Source organism: Peromyscus eremicus, chromosome 6 (genome assembly GCF_949786415.1).
Source record: "Peromyscus eremicus chromosome 6, PerEre_H2_v1, whole genome shotgun sequence".
Lineage (NCBI taxonomy): Eukaryota > Metazoa > Chordata > Mammalia > Rodentia > Cricetidae > Peromyscus > Peromyscus eremicus.
In genome coordinates this window covers 25756142-25778689 of record NC_081421.1, presented here as the reverse complement: position 1 = coordinate 25778689, position 22548 = coordinate 25756142, and the positions used below count along the sequence as shown (strand labels likewise).

At 45.0% G+C, this 22548-nt stretch overlaps 1 non-coding gene across 1 annotated transcript; it reads right to left on the bottom strand.

Moving 5' to 3' along the window:
- Nucleotides 1-18245: 18245 nt before the first annotated feature.
- On the bottom strand, nt 18246-18379 carry LOC131913954 (small nucleolar RNA SNORA81). The gene has a single exon (XR_009380023.1). It is a non-coding gene; the product is annotated as a small nucleolar RNA SNORA81 (small nucleolar RNA).
- Nucleotides 18380-22548: the final 4169 nt, after the last annotated feature.

Genomic DNA, 22548 nt, shown 5'->3' with positions numbered 1-22548 from the left:
GTGTATAAGGAATAAGACAATGGTACATAAAAACTCTCACCTCTTGGTATTTATCTCCTCTTAGGTTTTTTTAAAAAATTTTTTAAATTAACTGACAATTTCATACATGTATATATTAGATCATGTTTACATTACATTACTTTCTCTTGCCCCCTTTTCTCTTCCACTGAGCCCCTTCTCCATTAATTTCCCTTCTATGTTCATGTCTGTGTGTGTGTGCATGTGTGTGTGAGTGTATGATGTGTGTATATGTGCATGTGTGCATACATGTGTGGGTGTACATGTGTATGTGCATGCATGAGCTCACTTGGCACTGAAGTTTTTTTATGAGATTGCAGTTGAGGGGACATTTACTGGCACATGGGCCGTTACCCAGTGGCTACTCAATTGTCAGGCATGCTCCTCACTTTGAGTGGTTATGAGTCTGCAGTAATCACCATGCTCTGCAAAGTGGACACGTTCTGATGAAGGCTGGGCTTAAAAAAGGAACTCCTGCCTCATGCCACAGCATAGGGCAGGGCAAAAACAAACACTGTATGATCAACTATGTGAAATCAAAGAAGTCAGATTCATAGAGCAGAGCATAGTGTAGTTATTGGCAAAGGTCGGGGGTTCAAGAAGTAAGGAAATTTTAGTCAAAGAATATAAATTTTCAGATGTAAGTAAATAGTTTTGGGGGTATAATGTACACCATGAGACTATAGATAACAATACTGCATCACATACACAAGATTTGCTAAGAGAATACACACATACACATATACATATTGTGTATATATTTACAGTGTTTTGATCGGGGTCTCACCATGTAGCCCAGGCTGGCCTCATATTCTGTATCCTCATAACCCCAGCTTTCCAAATGCTGGGATTGTGGGTACATGCCAACACACCCAGTCTTCAGAAGGAAACCTTGTGAGTGTGCATGTGTGAACTGGGGGTGCTCGTGCCCATGCACACGTGTGGAAGGAAGCCTGAGGACGATGTCAGGCCTCTTTCTCCATGCTCCTCTCCGATCTCCTCTGAGACAGGGTCTCCCGCTGGCCCCGACACCTGTGGATTCTCGGGATCTGCCCATCTCCACCCAGCCTTTATGGGGTACCCATATCCTAGCGTTTGCTCAGCAGGTGCTCTTACCCATTGGGCTGTCTCCCCAGGTTCCTTAAGCAGTAAGTCTTAAACGTTCTCACCATGCAAATGCATGCATTCAACATGCACAGTAGCATGTGAGCTGACGACGGATTCGCTAACTTGACTGTGGAAATATATTTGCCATCACATTTTATTGTACATCTCCAATTTAGACAGAATAAAGTTAATAATTTGCTTTATTTTTACCACATTAAGCTTTACCATAGACATTTTTTCTAATAAAGAATATTAAGAGCGTTGTGGAAACTAATTGTAGAAACATCCTTTATGCTTTAAATATTAGTCAAACGTGGATGCTTTAATTTGGTGGCTAAACAACACCCAGTATTTTTGTTTGGGCTATGACAGAGAAGTTTGTATATCCCAAACCAAGCTGCACTTTTTTTTTTCCAGGAGGGCTAGTTATAACCCTAATGCACAGTCTTAGCTAACTCTGGACTGTGTGGTACTGTTTACATCTTAAAGTTTGTATGCTCTGCCTAACCGGCTCATTTAAAGGCTAAGGGTGTTGGTAAAGTACTTGCCTAGTATGCACAAAGCTTTGGGTTTGATCCCAAGCACCTCAAAAACGGGGTATGGTTTGCACACATCTGTAATCACAGCTCTTAGGAGGCAGAAGCAAGAGGATCAAGAGTTCAAAGTCATCCTCGGCTCAATAACAAGTTCAGCCCTCGTGAGGTGCACGAGACCAGTTTCAAACAAACCAGGAAAAACAAAATTTGCCTCAGATCACTCAGCTTAGGGACAGAACCCAGTTCAGAACCCAGGCACCTTCCGACCAAGCCTGTTTCGTTCGGCAGCCTGCCTTGTTGCTTCCTATTGCTCCTGCTGGCCTGCTGGCCCAGCCCCAGCCCCACTGCAGCAGACCTGAAGGTGGAAAAGCTGCCTCTGCTCCTAATTCTTCCAGGTGTGGCCTTTGTTAGTCCTCTGCTGTGGAAAAGCCTTCCTTAGGCAGAAATGCTCCCACTGCCGACTCCGCCTGTGGGATGTCTATCTCCTGGGGTCAGGCAGTGCTGGCTTATTTTCTTCCAGTTCTGTTCTATGTACTCCAACCAGCAAAGCTGGAATACAGGAAGTTGGCACTCTTGATACAGGAGTCAGTCCCGTCCTCTTGGGCTTCTACATAAGTCTGCAAAGGAAATCCTGTCCATTCCTAGAACAGAGCTGATTTTACAGGGAGGCCTGCCAAGCCAAGGCAAGCCAACCCACATTACCCCCCTCCCTGCACTGCTAGGGCACCGGGAAACTTAGGACTTGAGATTTCACCCAGGTAGTGAACAGCCCACATTTTCTAGAGTTCTTGTTAGATGTAACCTATGGCTATGAGAGCCAGTGAAGTACTGGCTGTATAATTCCCCACCATAGGGGATTCACTAGGCACATGGCTGCCTCCCTCATGCATAAGGCTCAGAATACCTGCATTTAGCAGATGGAGGGCAGGGAGAAAGGAAAAAAAAACAACTGGATGCAGAATTTGGTAAGTGAGCTCAGAGACTGTGCAGGGAGGCTGCCTGAAGTCCCTGGAGAGAGAAAACGAACAGGAAGTAGAAGCAGCAAACTGTGGGTCTCAATCCCTTCGGGGCTCGAACAACCCTTTCACAGGGTCACAAGTCAGATAGCCTGCATATCAGATATTCACATTATGATTCATAACACTAGCAGAATTACAGTTAGGAAGTAGCAATGAAATAGTTTTGTGTTGGGGGTCACCACAGCAGGAGGAACTGTATTAAAGGGTCACAGCATTGGGAAGGGTGAGAGCCACTGGGCTAGAGGAAAAGAGCGCCAACATGAAAGTCACTCAGTCCATAGAGCCCACGACAACTGTAACATGTTTCTCAGAGCAGATGACATCAGAAGCTCTTAGGCAGGTTAGACCATTTGTTATTTGTTTTGAGATAGTGTCTCCTGCAGCCCAGGCTGGCCTCAAACTCACTGCATAGCTGAGGATGACCCTGGTCCTCCGCCTTCACCTCCAGGGTGCTGGCATTATAGACAGGCTCTAATATGTCTGCCTTCAGGGTTCTTATTAAAACAAATTTCTGGACCCCATCTGACCCTGCTGTGTCAGAATTCTGGGGAAGAGCACAGACAATATGCATTTATAACACACATCCTGGGAAATTCTAATGACCACAGACGTCAGAGTTGGCATTATAACTTATTTCTTTCTTTCCTCCCTTCTTTTTTTTTTTAAAGACAAGATATGAAGTAACCCAGGCTAGCCTTGAACTAGCAATGTAACCAAGACTAACTTTGAACTTGTGACCTTCCTGCCCTTACCTCCTAAACTCTGGGATTACAAATGTGAACCACCACACCTGGTTTATGGGGTGCTGGGAATTGAACCCATGGTGTCCTGCATGCTAGGCAAGCACTCTACCAACTGAGCTCCATCCCAGACCCTTATACCGTATTCTTTATAAAAGAGTCTCTTCTTAGGGCCATTTCTGGACAGAGTCCCCATTTCCCTAACTGCCTACAATGCAGCACCAAATTTAGGTAAACATCTAGATAAATTTACTAAGTGACATTTCCCTTGAGAGCATTTTTGGATAATTTGACATCCAGAATGGCAGCAGATCAAGTTTCATTAGCTACTCTGTGGGGCTGACACAGTGGGACCCTGCCCCCTAAGCCACATTTGCACAGCCCAAACCAGCCTGTCTTCATGTACATCTCAAAATACTGGATGTAATTTCCTGAAGTGAAATTAATATATCATCTATCAAAATTTCAGAAGACATAGGCTTAGAAGAAAACAGTGATCTATCGAGGTATAGACTCCTCCATCTGTGAAGAGCCCACAGACAGTTATAATGGTAGATTTTTTTCCCCTTTGTTACATTTATTTGTTGGGAGTATGCTCAGGTGCCCATGACAACTGTAATACACTCCATGTGTACGTGGAGGTTAGAGGCCATCTTCCAGGAGTTGGAACTCTCCTTCTATCGTGTGGATTCTAGGATTAGAACTTGGGTCTTCAGGCTTGGCGGCAAGCACCCTTTCCCACTGAGCCCTCTCACCAGCCTGTGTTGCTAGATTCTCTGCGTAATGAAAGTGACTGAGTAATTTTTCGTTTTGTTTTTATTTTTCCTAATAATACCCTAAAATTTCACTTAAACTATGATGCATCTTATAAAACATGCTCCTGGCTGGTACTTTTGTTTTCTTACAAATAAAACATTGATAACGCTTTAAAATGGCGATTTTAACTGACACTCTGAACACCATTGTTCTTTGGGAAAACAGCACTATCACAAATTGTGAGAGTCAGGAGACCCTGTCTTTTAAAAAGAGAAAACAACGATCAAAATGCATTGTAAATGTACACAATAATAATTGTTATTATGTTGAAAAGTGAAGAAAGGTAAACAGCGGTGATTTGAAGGGGATAGGAGAACACAGTGTGTGTGTGTGTGTGTGTGTGTGTGTGTGTGTGTGTGTGTGTGTGTTGGGGGCACACGCTTGTTCTCTACCAACCAGAGTTACACTCTTCTGAGGCTTTCTCCTGGAAGTTTTCAGAAATGAGCCAGGCACTTCCTAGGACATCACGACACCCCCTCCTCCTCCACAACTGTCTTTCATAGAATTGAGGTGATTTTGTTACAGGTCACCTGGAGAAAGGGCAGTTCAAACCCAACCAAACACACTCAGAAATGCTTAAAGGAGGCATGGAGCATCTGAGGACTTTGAGAAACACGAAGACATGGGCAGCCCTCCTGACCTCAGTGCCCTGCTGGGAAGGACTCTGGGCTGCACACATGGGGTGGACCGCCTGCCCCACACAGCTCCACACGCAATTTAGACAACAAAGCCAGAAACATCGTAACCAGAATAGTCTGCAGTCTTGCTCCAGCAAGCAATGAAGCTCTGAGAAAAGGCCAGTAAGGATTTCTGGCACCCTGCAGGCGGTCGGTCCCTGCAGCTGTTCTACCCCTCCCCTGCCAGGTGTGATGGAGCCTTTATTTTTCTTTCATTATTTTTTGTTATGTTTTGTGGCTTTTTTAATGGAAAGGGGGAGGAAAACATTTCCCCCCTTGTCATGTGAATGGTAGCTTTGCTTTTTTTAATGAATGGAGATGTATTTGCTTCACATAAAAGATGCTGGTAAACCCTTCACTTGCAATTTAAAGACACTTGAGCAAAATATTTATTGATGGGTGGCTCTTTCCCACAGTAGAAGATAAATAAGCTGCCATGCAATGGCCCAAAGTGTGAGTAGATTTCCCTGCCTCATTACAAATATAAATGTATTGGGAGGGATATATTTTTGAAACAGGCCCTCACTATGTGGATGGGACTGGATTGGAACTTACAGCAATCCTCCTGCCTCTGCTTCTGAAGTGCTGGGATGACAGGTGTGGTCCACCACACACAGCTTCTGTAAAAGTTCTTTGAATTGGATTCACCAGAAGGTATTTTTAACTTTTGTTAGTAGTCAGAATACTACTCATGTGATTACTCATAGTAATCACTCATGGGTTTCACTGTGGTGTTTTCATATGTGACAAGTCCACTTTGACCACACCCCCATCACTCTCTCTTGTCCCTCCCACTGCCACTAAACCCCTCCTCTTCCCAGCTGGCTCCCTTTTGCTTTTATGTTTTCAGTTCTTTTCTTGGTTCAATGAGTTTAATTGGGTTTGCTTACAGGAACCCGGGTGAGGGGTTTCATCTATAACTCTTGCATTAGGGCCTGAGGCCTCAAACGGAACTCCAGTAAGATCTTTGTAGGAATACTGGGAGCTGAATCTCCTTAGGCAGACAGAGCAGGGTTGAGATAGGTCCACGTACATCAGAGTCCACTGTATTTCTCCCTCTTATGGTCTATTGCATTGTCTTCAGCTTGGTCAGTAGAGAAACGTGAATCTAGAAGAATGATCAGAGAGCCGGGGAGATGGCTTGTGGGGTGGTTAAAGTGGGACCCATGGGCCAGCCAGTCTAGCAGAAATACTGAGCTCCAGGTTCAGTGAGAGACCTGTCTGAAAGGACAAGGCAGAGAGAGATAGAAGAAGCTGGCGGACATCAGCTTCCGGCCTCCACATGTGCACACACAGGTTATGGTACCTGCACATGCATGCATGCAGGCAGGCAGGCACGCACACACGCACACACACTCACGCACCCCGCAGTGAGAGAGGGGAGGGGAGGATGGAAGGAAAAGAGGAGAGAGAGAAGATAGAGAGAAGATAGAGAGAAGAGAGAGAGAGAGAGGAAGAGAGGAGAGAGACAGACAGACAGACAGACAGACAGAATCACAATGCAGGTATTCCCACTTGTGCAGTCTCAAGTTCTGTGAAAGAGCAGCAACATGAAGCCTGATCATAGGAGAGGAATAGTAGGCGCTGTTTACTAGCCATTTACTAGTGTAATCACTAGCTGCAGGTACTAGTTAGCTGTAGGTAGTTGGTGTAGTTACTAGCTAACTGCAGGTAGTTGGTGTAGTTACTAGCTAGCTGCAGAGTAGTTGGTGTAGTTACTAGCTAACTGCAGGTACTAGCTACAGGTGTTTACTTCTTTGTCCCTCAATACTCAGAAGTTTATGTGCCTATTTCACAGATGAGAATACTGAGGTGGCCCCATAAACTCTTGCAGAGTCTGGACTCTGGTCCAGTCTGTCTCTTGCAGGGTCAGTCAGGCCCCTGACCGCCATACCCTCTCAGGTAGAGTACCATCAATCCTGTGACCTTGCAGAGACATACTTCTCTCACTCCCAAATGGCTTCCAACTAGTGAACATTCGATGTTCTTAGGATGCTTGTATTTCTCTTCATCAGTGGGGACACACCAAAGATGACAACAGCTTGTGAGGGGAAATGAGAGGGATGTGATTCTTGCAGGGAACTTGGGTGGGATGGCTGGAGGAGGGCTGGGTCCCTGACAAGTGAGCTTGGTCAGTTTTCAGGTTAGAAACCTGCTGTCATTTGCCATGCCCACAGCTTCACCTTTTAACATGAAATAGCCTTGCAGACTTATTTTTCCTTTCTATCATACCATAATGTAAAATAGTATTAACAAATACATGTTTGAATAGATATTAAGCACATTTAAAAGATAATCAGGAACTGGTGGCCACTACTTGGGAGGTTGCCATTGGAGGACTGAAAGTTCAAGGCTACAGAGTGAGTCCAAGGCCAGCCTAGGGAAGCCCTCCTTTAAAAGGTGAAGAGGAACCCCTGGGGATACAACTCTGTAGAGTGCTTGCCCAGCATGTGTGAGGCCCTAGGTTCAGTTTTGAGTGCAAAAAAAGGAAGGAAGTGAAGCAGGGGAGGAGGAAAGAAAGAAGAGGAGAAAATAAAACATTTAAAATGATAAGATTTATTATTATTATCATCATCATCATCATTAAAAAGAAGAACTTTGGAAACTGGAGTACTGGCTCAGTCAGTACTGCTATTGCCATGTAAACATGAGGAGCTGAGTTCTACCCCAGCACCCCTGTAAGATCTGGGTGCAGCAGTACACATCTGTACCCAGCACCTCTGTAGGATCTGGGTGCAGCAGTACACATCTGTACCCAGCACCCCTGTAAGATCTGGGTGCAGCAGTACACATCTGTACCCAGCACCTCTGTAAGATCTGGGTGCAGCAGTACACATCTGTACCCAGCACCTCTGTAAGATCTGGGTGCAGCAGTACACATCTGTACCCAGCACCTCTGTAAGATCTGGGTGCAGCAATACACATCTGTACCCAGCACCCCTGTAAGATCTGGTTGCAGCAGTACACATCTGTACCCAGCACCTCTGTAGGATCTGGATGCAGCAGTACACATCTGTACCCAGCACCTCTGTAGGATCTGGGTGCAGCAGTACACATCTGTACCCAGCACCTCTGTAGGATCTGGGTGCAGCAGTACACATCGGTACCCACCCGGCATTAGGTAGGAGACAGGCCAATTTCTGCAGCCCACTGGCCTGCCAGGCTGGCTGGATTGGCTAGCTGGTAGACAGTCGCTGAGGAAGACACCCAGTGCCTTACCTCTGGCATCCACAGGTATGCACGCACAGGAGAATGTTCACCTCTGCACTCGAACATGTGTGTACACACAAACACTCACACTCACATGTACATAAAATATGCTCATATCACAAGGTAGAATCTTGATTTAAAAACCCAAAGAACTGCGAAAGAATTCAAAGAACACTGGTTACACTTCCCGAGATTCCTGGGTGATTATAATGGTGCTAAAAAACACCAAAGGAATCCAGTTCTAGTCAGAAGGTACCAATGTGGGTTTCCTACTTTACAGTATGTTAAAGAACCCTGGCTAGGTATCCCAGGATACTTGAGTCCATGCCTCACAATCAAGGAGGAAGAAAACCAGAGACACAACGAGGGTGAGAAATGGAGCATGGGCATGAGGAGTGAGACCGTGACTCTCCCTGTACCCTGGCCTGAGGACATGGGAGGACTGTGTGGGCCGAGTCGCTGCGCTCTGCACACATCAGTCATTTGTGGCCTATGTTGGCTCATCTTTTGGAGGGGCTCTGGACAGGCAGCCTCCAGAGAGCTTTCCAGATCTCTCACAGTTTATGACTTTGAAGTAAAATTTCATTTCTTCTGACACATTATTCAGACATAGTGTTCTGAGACCTCAGAAGGGAGCATTGTGTGAAAGCAAGTAGAAAAAGAGGTTTTTGTTTGTTTGTTTGTTTGTTTTGTTTTGTTTTGTTTTAAGGGATGCATGGCTCTTTCCCTGTTTGAATACACTGATGTGTCCCTAGGTTACATCATATTGCTGAGTTACAGCATCAGCCCATGACATAGTACATACCAGAAGCATTACTTATGTGAGAAGCATATGTCTACTCACAGCTCCCAGAGCACTCTAACCACTTCCTTATTTTAAAAATTTTTCCACTTAAACCACTTCAGAGCAAAATTTTTCTTTACCCACTATTCAATCTGTCATACCAAACTGACAAGAATTTTTGTGTTGGCTGTTTGGGAAAACAAACAACTTTCCACTATATTTTTGGATAGATAAGGGATATGTTGTCTCCAGTATATTTGCAAGAAGAGGAGGAGGAGAGTTGTCTTAAAATACTTTCCCTAAACAATCAACAGAGAGAAGAGACAGCCTACAGAATGGCGGAAGAGTCTTTGCCCACTAGGCATCAAGCAAGGGATTAGTATTTAGAATATAGAAAGCCATGCAAAACTTAAACACCAAAAAATTATGCAATCAGTAAATGGACCAGTGAAATGAACTGACAGTCTCCAAAAGAAGAAATACAGATAGGCAATAAATATTTGAAAAGGTACACAGTATCCTTAGTCATTGAGGAAACATGAGATTAAGCTTTTTTTTTATTCCATCTCACTCCACTCAGAATAGCTATCATCAAAAACACACACTGGTGAGGATTGGGAGAAAGAGAAACCCTTGTACCGCTGGTGGGAATGTAAACTAGTGCGGCCACTATGGAAGTCATCACGGAGTCTTCCCCAAATCTACAACTAGAACCACCATACAGCCCAGCTGCACCACTCCTGGGTATAAACCTGAGGGTGTGAAATCAGCAGAGACACCTGCACATGCTTACTGCTGCACTGTTCATATGGGGAGGTTATGGGATCAGCCGAGACGTGCAGCAACAGATGAATGGATGAAGAGACCTGGTGGAGCACATGGTGGAATTTTGTTCAACATGAAGAAAAACGAAGTTGGAGCCTTTGCAAGAATGGATAGAATTGACTGTCATTATTCTAGGCAAAGTAAGCCAGACCTACAAAGAGATAGTCTGCATGCTTTCTTTCATATGTGGAATCTAGATTTAAATTTAAATGTATGTGCATATATACAGTGCTTTTCTTAGCCGTATGATGCATGCTTGTAATCCCAAGAAGCAGGCATCTGGCACAGGAGGATCATGAATTTGAGTCAGCCTCTCTATATAGCAAGACCTTGTCTTAAAAAACTAAAATAAGCCGGGCGGTGGTGGCGCACGCCTTTAATCCCAGCACTCGGGAGGCAGAGCCAGGCAGATCTCTGTGAGTTCGAGGCCAGCCTGGGCTACCAAGTGAGTTCCAGGAAAGGCGCAAAGCTACACAGAGAAACCCTGTCTCGAAAAACCAAAAAAAAAAAAAAAAAAAAAAAAAAAAAAAAAAAAAAAAAAAAAAAAAACAAACCTAAAATAAAGGCAAGAGAGAGGGCTCCACAGTCAAGAGTAGTTCTAGCTCTTCCAGAGGATCTGAGTTTGGCTCCCACCACCTATATTAGGCAGCTCACAACCGCCTTTAACTCTAGTTCCAGGAGATACAGACAGGACACACACACATGCATATGTGTGTGCATGTGTTTGTGTATGTGTGCAAGTAAATCTTTAAAACAAACAAACAAAAACCTCTAAAATAAATGCCCAGTACTATCCCCCTAAAACTCCTACAATATAAAATGAAGAAAAAAAAAAGATATTCCTTTCCTGTCTTATACCATAGGGTGACCTCATGTCACAAGTGGAAAAGGGGCTGTGGCATCGGGCTGTACTATAGTCAGAGCCTCTTTGACAGAGCATTTACCTTATGAAGATGGTCTTCCTCTTAAATGTCCACACTCATAAACTCAAGTATTACTTCAGATATTCATCATTCACATTCACTTCCCACCACGCACTCACTGCAAATTACAATAAAGCTGGAGGAAGAGAGAGCTGGGATGCATCCTTGCGCTCTACTGACCAACGGAGACTAAAGGAAAGAAGACTTGGAAGCAAGAGTCCAGGAGAGGGACAGCAGTGTCTGGTGTAGGGACGCCTTGTGGGAACAGGGAAGAGGACACACATTTTAGAGATTGCTTTATGCAGACTTCTCAGAAGAGCAAGCCCAACAGACTCTACACATCATGTTAAGACGGATTGACAAGATTAACTACTGAATAGTCCAGCCCCACAGTGGCTGTCCGAGAAAGCAGTGGCTGCTGAGTCCGAGCAGTTAGAAGCCTCAGAACCAAAGAGGCCAATGACCCAGCTCCAGTATAAGGCTGAAGGTCTGCCGGCCGGCCCCACCGAGAGTCACCAAAGTCATGTTCGAAGGCTCAAAAGTCTGGAGTCTGATAGCAGTGGCAGATAGGGTGCCTACTCAGTAGGGCGGAGCATGCGCACAGGCTTCTCTTCTTCCGTCTCTTTGTTCATCTATGCCTCCAGCCCACTGGACAGTACTACCCACCTTCAAGGCAGGTCTTTCCCCCTGGATTCACTGATCCACAGGCTAATCCTCTCTGGAAACACCCACACGGCCATGCCCAGAAGTATGATTTGCCAGTTTTCCGGACCGCCTTTAATCCAGCCAGGTGGAGAACCAAGATTCAGCAGCACAGAGAATTCAGAAGGTGGAACCTGGAGGACTCAGCAACAGTTACCTTGGAGATAGAGGAGCACACCGATGCAAAAGGATCAAGAAAGGTGAAACTGAGGGACGGACTTTAATGTGAGTCGTAATCTTTCCGGGGTAAACAGTTCCAAGTCTCTCACCATTAACAAAAAGCCACTGTGAGTACTAAAGAGAAAGCAGAAGCCAGCAGGGCCAGCCCGAGGTGCCCTGGAGTACTGCAGACTTCAGTCGCTTGCACAGTCCATACAAATGGTGCCTTGCCCTTGAACTCATAATAAATCCAGTGTTCAGTGCCATGGGCTGTTAGAGTCTTAATTTAACTCAGTATTATGAAATGATTCGTGTACGTGTTTCTTTTCTGTTGCTATGACAAAATGCCCGGCAAAGGTCGCCGGAGGAAGAGTTGGTTTGGGCTCCCAGCCTGGGGTATGGTGGGGAAGTCATACCGGAAGTGTGAGGTGGCTGACCACACTGCTCCTGTAGTGAGGAAGCAGAGAGAGATGAATGGTGCTGCTCGGCTCTCTCTCTCCTTTTCCTCAGTGTGGGGTCCTTGCCCATGAAGCGATGCTGCCCACATTTAGGGTGGGTCTTCCCACCTCTCTCTAGAAACTCCCTCACAGACATGTGCAGAGGCCTGTCAGTTGGTGATCCAGTCATATTGACAATATTAACCATTACAATCATCTCTGCTTTCCTTTTCTCTCATGATAAAGAGCTCAGGTAAGGACTCAAAGGTGCAGGTTCTATGGATGCTTGCCAAAGTGTGTGTTCCTTGACGTCTCCGCAGCCTTAGAAGCCGCTGACCACTTTCGGTCTAGAGCACCTCCCCTCCTTTGTCCTTGCATCAACCCATGGTTCCCCCTTTTCTCCACGACTTCCTCCCAGTCTCCCCTCCTTCACTTAGATTACCTCTAAGGATGGCGGCCTCCTTACCAACCTTCAAGTTGTTCAGCCTCACAGTCCATTTCTACACCTGAGTCCCCTGTCCTGTTCTAATGAGCCATACAGTTGCCTGTTTCCACCTCTAGGTGTTCACAGGAGCATCAACTGATCCTCAAGATGCTGCTGGGGCTCGGGGAGGGGGGGGGTCTCCTCTCAGGTTCCCATTCCTCTTCTGTAAACTCCACCTCAGTTCCCAGCACTTGTGACACTGGGTCCAGTCAGAGACCTGACATTCACCCAGACTCCTTACACCTGAGATCAGCTACCAAGTCTCCATTGTCTCCTTGAAGCACTGATTGCTAGGTCAGATTCTACACTCCATCTTCTCTCTCTCTAGAACATTATCCTTTATGTCCATTCTAGAACCTGGATTCTAGAATGATCTCTATCAAGTTCCAATCTGCTTTAATCATTCCCTGGCTTTATATCTGTGGTGATTTGAATGAGTATGGCCCCCATAGGCGCATAGATTTAAATACTTGGTCACAAGGGAGTGGCACTATTTGAAAGGATTAGGAGATGTGGCCTTATTGGAGGACGTGTGTCACTGGGGATGGACCTTGAGGTTTAAAAAAACCCATTCCAAGCCCAGAGTTTCTCTCTTCCTGCTGTTTGCAGGTTCAGATGTAGAATTTTCAGCTCCTCCAGCACCACGTCTGCCAGCATGCTGTCATGCTCCCTGCCATGGTGATAATGGACTAAACCTCAGAATCTATAAGCAAGCCCCATTAAATGCTTTCTTTTATAAGAGTTGCTGAAGTTATGGTGTCTCTTCACACCAGAAGAATGAAGACAATATCCCTCTGTGCCACCCCTTCATCCTCAAGCCACCATTCAAGCCTCAGCCCTCACACAGCTGGTGTGTTCAGCTCTTTTCTGAGTCTGAGTTTCTTGGGAGCAGGGGCTGTCCCTGTTACCCTCACTACAAGTTGTTGTTGTTGTTTTAATTCTTTTATAATTTTATACACGGATACAATGTATTTATATCATATGCACCTGCTGCTTTCCTCTCCACCTCCTCCCAGACCCCTTCCCAATTCCATTTCTCCTCCTCCCCTTCCTCCCCCTGCTCCTCTTCACTGAGTCCGTTAGTCTGCCTGTGTGCACATAGATATTGGGTTATCCACTGGAGCTCGGGTAATGTCCCGTAGTCGTCAACCTCGAAGAAACCTGACTCTGTCTTCCCCAATAGCCATCAACTACCAGTGGCTCCTCGGGTAGGGGTGGGGCCTTGCGAACACATCCGTGCTGGAGTGCTGACTGGCTAGCTCTTGTATCGGTCTGGTTCAGGCAATCACAGCTGCTGTGAGTTCATGAGCTCAATGACCCTGTCATGCCCAGAAGACGCTGATTCTCAGTGGTCCTCTGACTTTTGCCTCTTACTGTCTCTCCCTCCCTCTTCCCTGATGTTCCCGGAACTAGAGTGGAAAGGGTGTGACATAGTTGTCCTCTTTAGGGCTGAGCCTGTGAGTTGGTTTTCCTTCCAGCCATTCTTGGACCAAGCAGATTGTGCTGACTCTGCATTCCATGCAGATGCCCAGTGATGGGCCTTTAACATTTTCTTGGATGTTTTGCATCTTGACAGGCTTCAAATTTTGATGGAAGAGGCCATGGCAATTCAGCCATGATTTATTTCTGATTTCTCACTCCCAGGATAATATCTGAGCCTAAAACTAATTTTTTAAAAAAGATCCCACTTTGAGGGATTGTTAAGTGAACCAATAAATCTCCTCTATTGATTTTTTTTTTCATCCGGGCCTTAGGTCTCAAAATATTATTGACAACTCATTCATTTTACAAATAATATCATTTTCTCTCATTTGACATGGGTTTCAATTCTTAAATTCCAAATTCTCAGATAAAAAATGTGGAGGAAGCATCATCACTTTATATTGGGGACTTGAGTAGCATAGATTTTTGTATCCAAAGGCAGTCTTAGAGCCAATCCTCTGGGATTCTAAGGGATGACTGCATGCTTAAAAATTCAAGTTGGGGGCTACAGAGATGGCTCAGTGGTTGAGATCATTGGTTGCTATGCCAGAGGACCCAGGTTTTATACCCAGCACTGACGTGGCAGCTCACAATTGTCTGTACCTCCAGTTTCAGGGGCTCCAAAGCCCTGGTCTGGCCTCTACAGGCACTCCACACACACAGTGCCTAGACGTACGTGGAGGCAAAACACCCGTGCACATAGAATAAAATATGTACAAAACTTTCAAACTGTATGTATCCGTATATGCTGCAATCCCAGCACTTCAGAGCTGAGACAACCTGGACTGAGTTCGAGGCCAGCCTGGGACATACAGCAAGGTTGGTCTCAAGGAAGAGGTGGGAAAAGGAAGTGGGGAAGGAAGGAAGAAATGAAGAAAGGAAGGAGTCAAAAGAGTAAAATACCAACAACAAAGCAAGTTCAAGAAAATGCCCAAGCAAGATGGCAAGATTTAATGACAAGGATTTCGTTCTTTCTTGGAAATCTATTTTCTTTAAGTCTTCATAAATGGCAATACAACAGTACAGATGGCTCTTTCTAGTTATTTCTTGAGAGTTGGTCAGCAAACCTAAGGTTTTTAAAAACTGTTTTAATGTATACATGTGTGTATTTGTGTGTGTGTGTGTGTGTGTGTGTGTGTGTGTGTGTGCATGAGGCCAGAGGACAGCGCTGAGTGTCATCCTCAGGAGCACAGTCCCCTCCCTTAAGACAAGCTCTCACTAGCCTGAAACTCACCAAGCTGTTAGACTACTGGGCAGCGAGCCCCAGGCTCCTCCTGTGCCCGCCTCTCCAGTGTGCACCAGGAAGACCACCTCTCTAGTGTGCACCATGGAGCCACCTCTCCAGTGTGCACCAGGAAGACCACCTCTCCAGTGTGCACCAGGAAGACCACCTCTCCAGTGTGCACCAGGAAGACTACCTCTCCAGTGTGCACCAGGAAGACTACCTCTCCAGTGTGCACCATGGAGCTACCTCTCCAGTGTGCACCATGGAGCCTCCTCTCCAGTGTGCACCAGGAAGACCACCTCTCCAGTGTGCATCAGGAAGACCACCTCTCCAGTGTGCACCAGGAAGACCACCTCTCCAGTGTGCACCAGGAAGACCACCTCTCCAGTGTGCACCAGGAAGACCACCTCTCCAGTGTGCACCATGGAGCTACCTCTCCAGTGTGCACCAGAAAGACCACCTCTCCAGTGTGCACCAGGAAGACCACCTCTCCAGTGTGCACCAGAAAGACCACCTCTCCAGTGTGCACCATGGAGCTACCTCTCCAGTGTGTACCATGGAACCTCCTCTCCAGTGTGCACCAGGAAGACCACCTCTCCAGTGTGCACCATGGAGCTACCTCTCCAGTGTGAACCAGGAAGACCACCTCTCCAGTGTGCACCAGGAAGATCACCTCTCCAGTGTGCACCAGGAAGATCACCTCTCCAGTGTGCACCATGGAGCCAGCTCTCCAGTGTGCACCAGGAAGACCACCTCTCCAGTGTGCACCATGGAGCCACCTCTCCAGTGTGCACCATGGAGCTCACCTCTCCAGTGTGCACCAGAAAGACCACCTCTCCAGTGTGCACCAGGAAGACCACCTCTCCAGTATGCACCAGAAAGACCACCTCTCCAGTGTGCATCAGGAAGACCACCTCTCCAGTGTGCACCAGGAAGACCACCTCTCCAGTGTGCACCAGGAAGACTACCTCTCCAGTGTGCACCAGGAAGACTACCTCTCCAGTGTGCACCATGGAGCTACCTCTCCAGTGTGCACCATGGAGCCACCTCTCCAGTGTGCACCAGGAAGACCACCTCTCCAGTGTGCACCAGGAAACTCTGAGTTTTCACAAGGTATCTGGTGATTGACCTCAGGTCCTGTCCTTGTGAGGCAAATACTCTCCCACCTGCACTGTCTCTCCAGCCCAGGAAACCCAGGCTTAATTCTGACCAACTGAGCTGTTCACTCCCTTTGTGGGGCCTCCTCTTCCATAAAACAAAGGAATCTAGATGGTTTGGTCGGCCAAAGTCCTTTCACAGTGAAGAATAATCTCATGAAAACCCTAAGCATGGAAAAATAGAGTAAAAGTATTCATAAAAAATAAAAATCTCATCATTTCATTATAGTTTCAATTATTTACGATTATATCAAAAATAAATATATTAATAATAATGTGCATTTGCTCTCATCTGGTCTCTGCCTTCCCAGCTCTGTGGTGACCAAGTGCCACCATCCACAGCTTTTCCTTTTCATGTGCATTTTAGAGATGGACTCAGTCCTCACACTTGCAAGCAAGCATTTTACCAACCGAGCTATCTCTACACCCCAAACAATTGTGTATAAAGTGAGAGAGAACTGGTCAGTGTAGAGACACAAAGTCCAGAATCAAGCCTTTTACTCAGGGTGGAGCCCGGGGCAGCCGCAAGCATGAGACCTCGCTTCTGCCTCCTCGGTACTGGGTTCACAGTCGTGCCGCACCATAACCCTGCCGAAACACATAATCCTACTGTCAGTGTTTTATACGGACTTGAACTAGACATCCGAACAATTCAATGGTGTGATGGCTTCTTTGTAGAAGACTTCGTAAAAGGTCTCCATGGGCTGTGTGAGAGGTCACTTCCGGTTCATGCAGACATTCAGGGTTCTGCCTGCTATTCAGACCTGGAGGGTGGTGTGGAGCACCTACTATGCTGGTTATTGATGGGGAAACTGATGAAATCTCATGGGGCTATCATTCGGCCAATCACAGTGTTCTCCATTCTCTAGGCACCTACTGTGTTCCAGGCACTATTTTCTAGACCAGGGGTTAGCAAACTGTAGACCATGGGCTAGAGATGACCAATGCATTCTGGGAAGTTACGAATCTAAAGCTGAAAATAGTTGTTTTCTTTTTTTTTACGTTTTATAAAATCTTTATTGACAAATAATTCACATAGTACACAATTTGCCTGTTTGCACAATTTGATAGATTTTAGTCCAGCATCCTCATAGGCCCATGACACCATCACCACTTTCTATTTTAGAACATCGCTGTCTTCAATTTCATACACACATATAACATATGGTGATTACACTCCACCTGATTTTTATTACATTCTACCTTTTTGTTTTGTTTTGTTTTCTTTTTCGAGACAGGGTTTCTCTGTGCAGCTTTGCGCCTCTCCTGGAACTCACTTGGTAGCCCAGGCTGGCCTCGAACTCACAGAGATCCGCCTGGCTATGCCTCCCGAGTGCTGGGATTAAAGGCGTGGGCCACCATAAACATACTATTTGCAATTGTAACCATTTTTAAGTTCACAATTCAGTGGCATGAATTACATTCAAGGTATTAATTACACTCATGATATTCATTGATTATACTCATGATATTAATTACATTTGTGGTATTCACTGATTACATTCATAGTATTCATTCAATAACTGTATTTATATTCACTAATCACATTAATTGTATTGATTTATTATATTCATGATAGTATGTCCTGATACTACTGTCCATTTGTGGGGCTTTCCCATCACACAAAATAGAAACTCTGTCCTTAGGAAATCATTGCTCTAAAAAATAGTTCTATTTATTATTAATTATTATAGATTATGTTAAAGAACGTTAACTCTCAAGTCTAATTTCTGGGCCAGAGAGAAGGCTTATTAGGTGAAGGTTGCTGCTAAGTCTGCCGACCTGAGTTCAATCCCCAAGACCCACACGATAGGAGAGCACCGACTCCCAAAAGTTGCCCTCTGACCTCTGTATACACACAGTGGCATGTGTGTCTCCACCTCTGTATGTACACTATATAATGTAAATAAAATTTAATTTTCTACTTTCCTTTAAACTTTAAAGACATATTTCACCAAATATTAAGACACTGGACATTAAGAAAGCGGTTCACCGCAGTCTTTGGGGTCCAACATAGCTACTTTTCTTCTTCTGTGTACTCTCCTAGCATTATTTTAAAAAATCTAAGACATGCTGTGGGATGTTCTGTATGTCACATGTGTTGCTAATAATAAATAAAACACTGATTGGCCATTGGCTAGGCAGGAAGTATGGGCGGGACAAGGAGGAGAATAAAGCTGGGAAGTGGAAGGCTGAGTCAGAGAGACACTGCCAGCCACCACGATGAGAAACAGCATGTGAAGATGCCGGTAAGCCACGAGCCATGTGGCAAAGTATAGATTAATAGAAATGGATTAATTTAAGCTATAAGAACAGTTAACAAGAAGCCTGCCATGGCCATACAGTTTGTAACCAATATAAGTCTCTGTGTTTACTTGGTCGGGTCTGAGAGGCTGTGGGACTGGCGGGTGACAGAGATTTGTCCTGACTGTGGGTCAGGCAGGAAAACTTGAGCTACAAATGGCGCCCAACGTGGGGCAAGAGTTTCCACCTAAAACCTGAGAAAAGATTCTAAAACGGAGCTAAAAACAGTTCCTAATTGTCTCTCTCAAATGAGCAGCAGCTGCCGGTTTCAGCTACTGGTGGGTTCCTGGTGTGCGTGCTCAACCTGCAGTATGGCGGGAATCAGGCCTCTGCAAATGGCACATTAAGCTGCATGGTGGATTTAGCCTTTGCAGGTACAAAACAAAAAAAGAGGTTTCTGGGCTACACGCTGCTTGGCTAAAAGCATAGACCCCCAATAGCTCCCAGAGCTGGTGGAAAATATAGCTATGTTGGGAAGCTGAGGTGGGCGGAGCCAGCAGCCACAGCTGCTGCAGTTTAAAGCAATAGATTCACAATAAGACAGATTCAGATGTAATAGTTTAAAATGTGTGTAAAAATGTACGTAGGCTTGAAAGAGAAAGAAAAAGGAATATATACAGTTATATAAAGAAATAAATAGTTTTTAAAAATAAAGTCTTTAAAGAGACCGTAAAGGTAGTATAAAAAATAAGCCACGTAAAAATGGATATTACACAGAGAATCTGGATTGTGTTGTCTTTGGGATTTTTAACTGCAGAAAAACATTTGATTGTAAAAGCTGTTGAGTTATGCCAAAATGTATATTTTAAAGATATCTTGACTTCAAAATTTGGATATAAGGATATGTTGCTTTGGAAAAGAGTCTCTGCTTTTGTTCCCACAGAAAGCCAGAGGCTATGGATTTGTTCAAGATTAAGATACATCAGGTTTGACCAGCCAAGACCCCCTGAAAGGTCTCCGATGACACCATGGCCCAGATGATCCAACATCCAGAACGATTTGAAGGCAACTGACTCAGATGATACACCCTCATGGGCTATTCCATAATTCTAAAATTTTGTTTGTATCCCCATAAGATACAGCACCCCCCTCCAGCAGGAAGTAGTAAGAGAAGCTACGCCCAAATTCCCAAATTATATGTAATTTTACTTTAAGGTTAAAACCTTCCTTTTTGAAAAAAAAAATAGGGGAAGTGCTGTGGGATGTTCTGTATGTCACATGTGTTGCTAATAATAAATAAAACACTGATTGGCCATTGGCTAGGCAGGAAGTATGGGCGGGACAAGGAGGAGAATAAAGCTGGGAAGTGGAAGGCTGAGTCAGAGAGACACTGCCAGCCACCACGATGAGAAACAGCATGTGAAGATGCCGGTAAGCCACAAGCCATGTAGCAAAGTATAGATTAATAGAAATGGATTAATTTAAGCTATAAGAACAGTTAGCAAGAAGCCTGCCTTGGCCATACAGTTTGTAACCAATATAAGTCTCTGTGTTTACTTGGTCAGGTCTGAGAGGCTGTGGGACTGGCGGGTAACAGAGATTTGTCCTGACTGTGGGTCAGGCAGGAAAACTTGAGCTACAAAGACATGATCCTGCTTTTTGTACTTTTAGCACACTGCTTAACAACAAGGTTTTTTTATATATATTTTTTAAATGTTTGGGGGAGGGGGAAATCAAAATTTCATGACACTTCAACATCCCATCATACACAGATTTCCATGTCCATAGACAAAGTCCTATTAGAAGACAGCCACCCCTGTTCGAGGCTACTGTCCCCTAGAGACGCAAGATTGTTTCATGTGACCAGTTAAACCTAAAATATGCACCATCTTGCTCCTTGCAGAAAAACGTGCCAGTCCCTTTTTTAAGCACTTGACATGCGCTGAACACACCAAGAATACAGTCCACCTCCGAGCAGGAGAGACAGAGAACAAATGACATATACCATTTAAAAAATAAAACAGTGTATTCAAAGGTGGTTATCAAAACAAAGGGGCTGGAAATGCAAGACAGGAGCACAGGGTCAAACGGATAGCAGACGCAATCTCCAATTTCATTTTTATGTCCTCCCAGCTGTAGCCAAACTCTCACTTAAGCCTACAGTAGTCGTACTTTAAGTCTAAAGACGATTTGCATGTTACAGGGAATTTACTATGCCCTTGCAATCAAGAAAAATCTCCAGGAAGGAATATAAGGGGATGGGTTGGGGTTTCTACTCAAGGAACAGTGGTTGTCTGCAGAGCTGCTTTAGCATTATTAAGGGTGCACAGAGAAGCACTAACGCTCTGTGACACTGTGTGTGGGTGGGAATGCATATATATGAATGTGTGTGCATGTGTGTGCATGTGCGTGTGTGTGTGTGCGCGTGCGTGCTCACACTCATGAGGATAGATAGAACAGAGGTCACATCAGATGTCTCATCTCTCACCGAACTGGAAGTTTGCTGTTTTTGGCTAGGCTGGCAGGCAGGTGATCTCCAGGTGTCGTCACCCCACAATGCAAGGGTTAAGGACCTGCAGCCTTGCCTAGCTTTTTACCCAGCCCTCCTTGGGCAGCTTGGGGTTTAATCATCTCCTCTAACCCTTCCCTTCTGGGTATTGGGACAGCTTTCAGCAGCTCAGGATCAAATCACCTGAGCCTACTTTCCTCTTTGGAAAATGGAGCCAGCCCCATCCTCAACCACCGAGGAATGACATCATTTCTAATGTGAGACCAGGAAGGCCAGCACAGTCCTGGAGAAGTGCTTGAGAAATGTTCGCTTCCTTCCCTCACTTCTAATCAAATCCAAGTTCTTGGCTCCCAATTAAAGATTTCCGAAAGTTCCCTTTAATCTCCTGTTAGTTTTTGAAAAGCCCCACGCCAATCCAGACGGCAGAAACGGCCAATGACCAGAAGAAATATTTAGTGCCAATCCACATTTCCCCATCCAGCCCCTGCCCGCAGAGGCAACAGCAGCTGCCCCGCTGTGTTCCTGCCACAGTAGTTATTGCACATGTATTTCTTTTTTATATCTTTCTGACACGTTTTTCACCACTCTATGACTCTCTCTGCTGATGCCCCTCAAATCCTGAAGTGGTTCCATGATGCTGCTATTTGAGTCATCCTTCAGTGTTTCTGGGACATAAAAATGGTTAAATTAAATGTCAGAAGCAAAAATGAATTTTCTTTGATAAACTGTACAAATAAATACTTCTCCTTTTTCTTCCTTCCTAGGGTCGAAAGAATGAGCAATAAATTCGGAGCTGTGTTCCCCTTGAATTGGCCTTATTTGTGGTCATTATTTTGAAATATTTACCAAGTAGTTGTGTTCTTTAAACTTACCCCCTCTATGTTCTTATGAAATAAAATGGAAACAACTGTGTATTTTGGTCCTTCCACTAACATTGTAAAATGTACACACTATGATGCAGAAACTGAAATATTATTGTTGCCATAGAAATACGAAAATCTGTGATATAAATGTATAGCCAATGAATGATTTGTTTTCATTTTTATTATTCTGTGGGTGGAGCTTCATTTGATGGCAATCCCATATCACATAAATTAGGTGACATTTCTCTCAGTTTTTCTTCATTGCCACCACCAATGTGACTCTAAATCTTCAAGACACAAAGCATGGAATTGTGGCCTGCGGGACGACATCATCCTCTCACCCAGCACCCGTCTTCCCATCCTTGTTTTGGGCACTCCTAACAATCCACTTACGGACTAAGAATGCACCTCCATTGGTCGGTCACCTCACCTGTAGCATGTGTGAGGCCTAGGTTTGATTCCCTAGCACTCCACAGAACTGGGTGTGACGGTGACACCTGTAATTCCGGCACTCGGGAAGGAGAGGCAGGAGTTCAAGGCCATTTCTGTCACATAGTGAGTTTGAGGTTAGCCTGAGCTACATGAGACCCTGTTTTAAAAGTCCCAACAGCAGACCTGCAAGGCAGCCCAG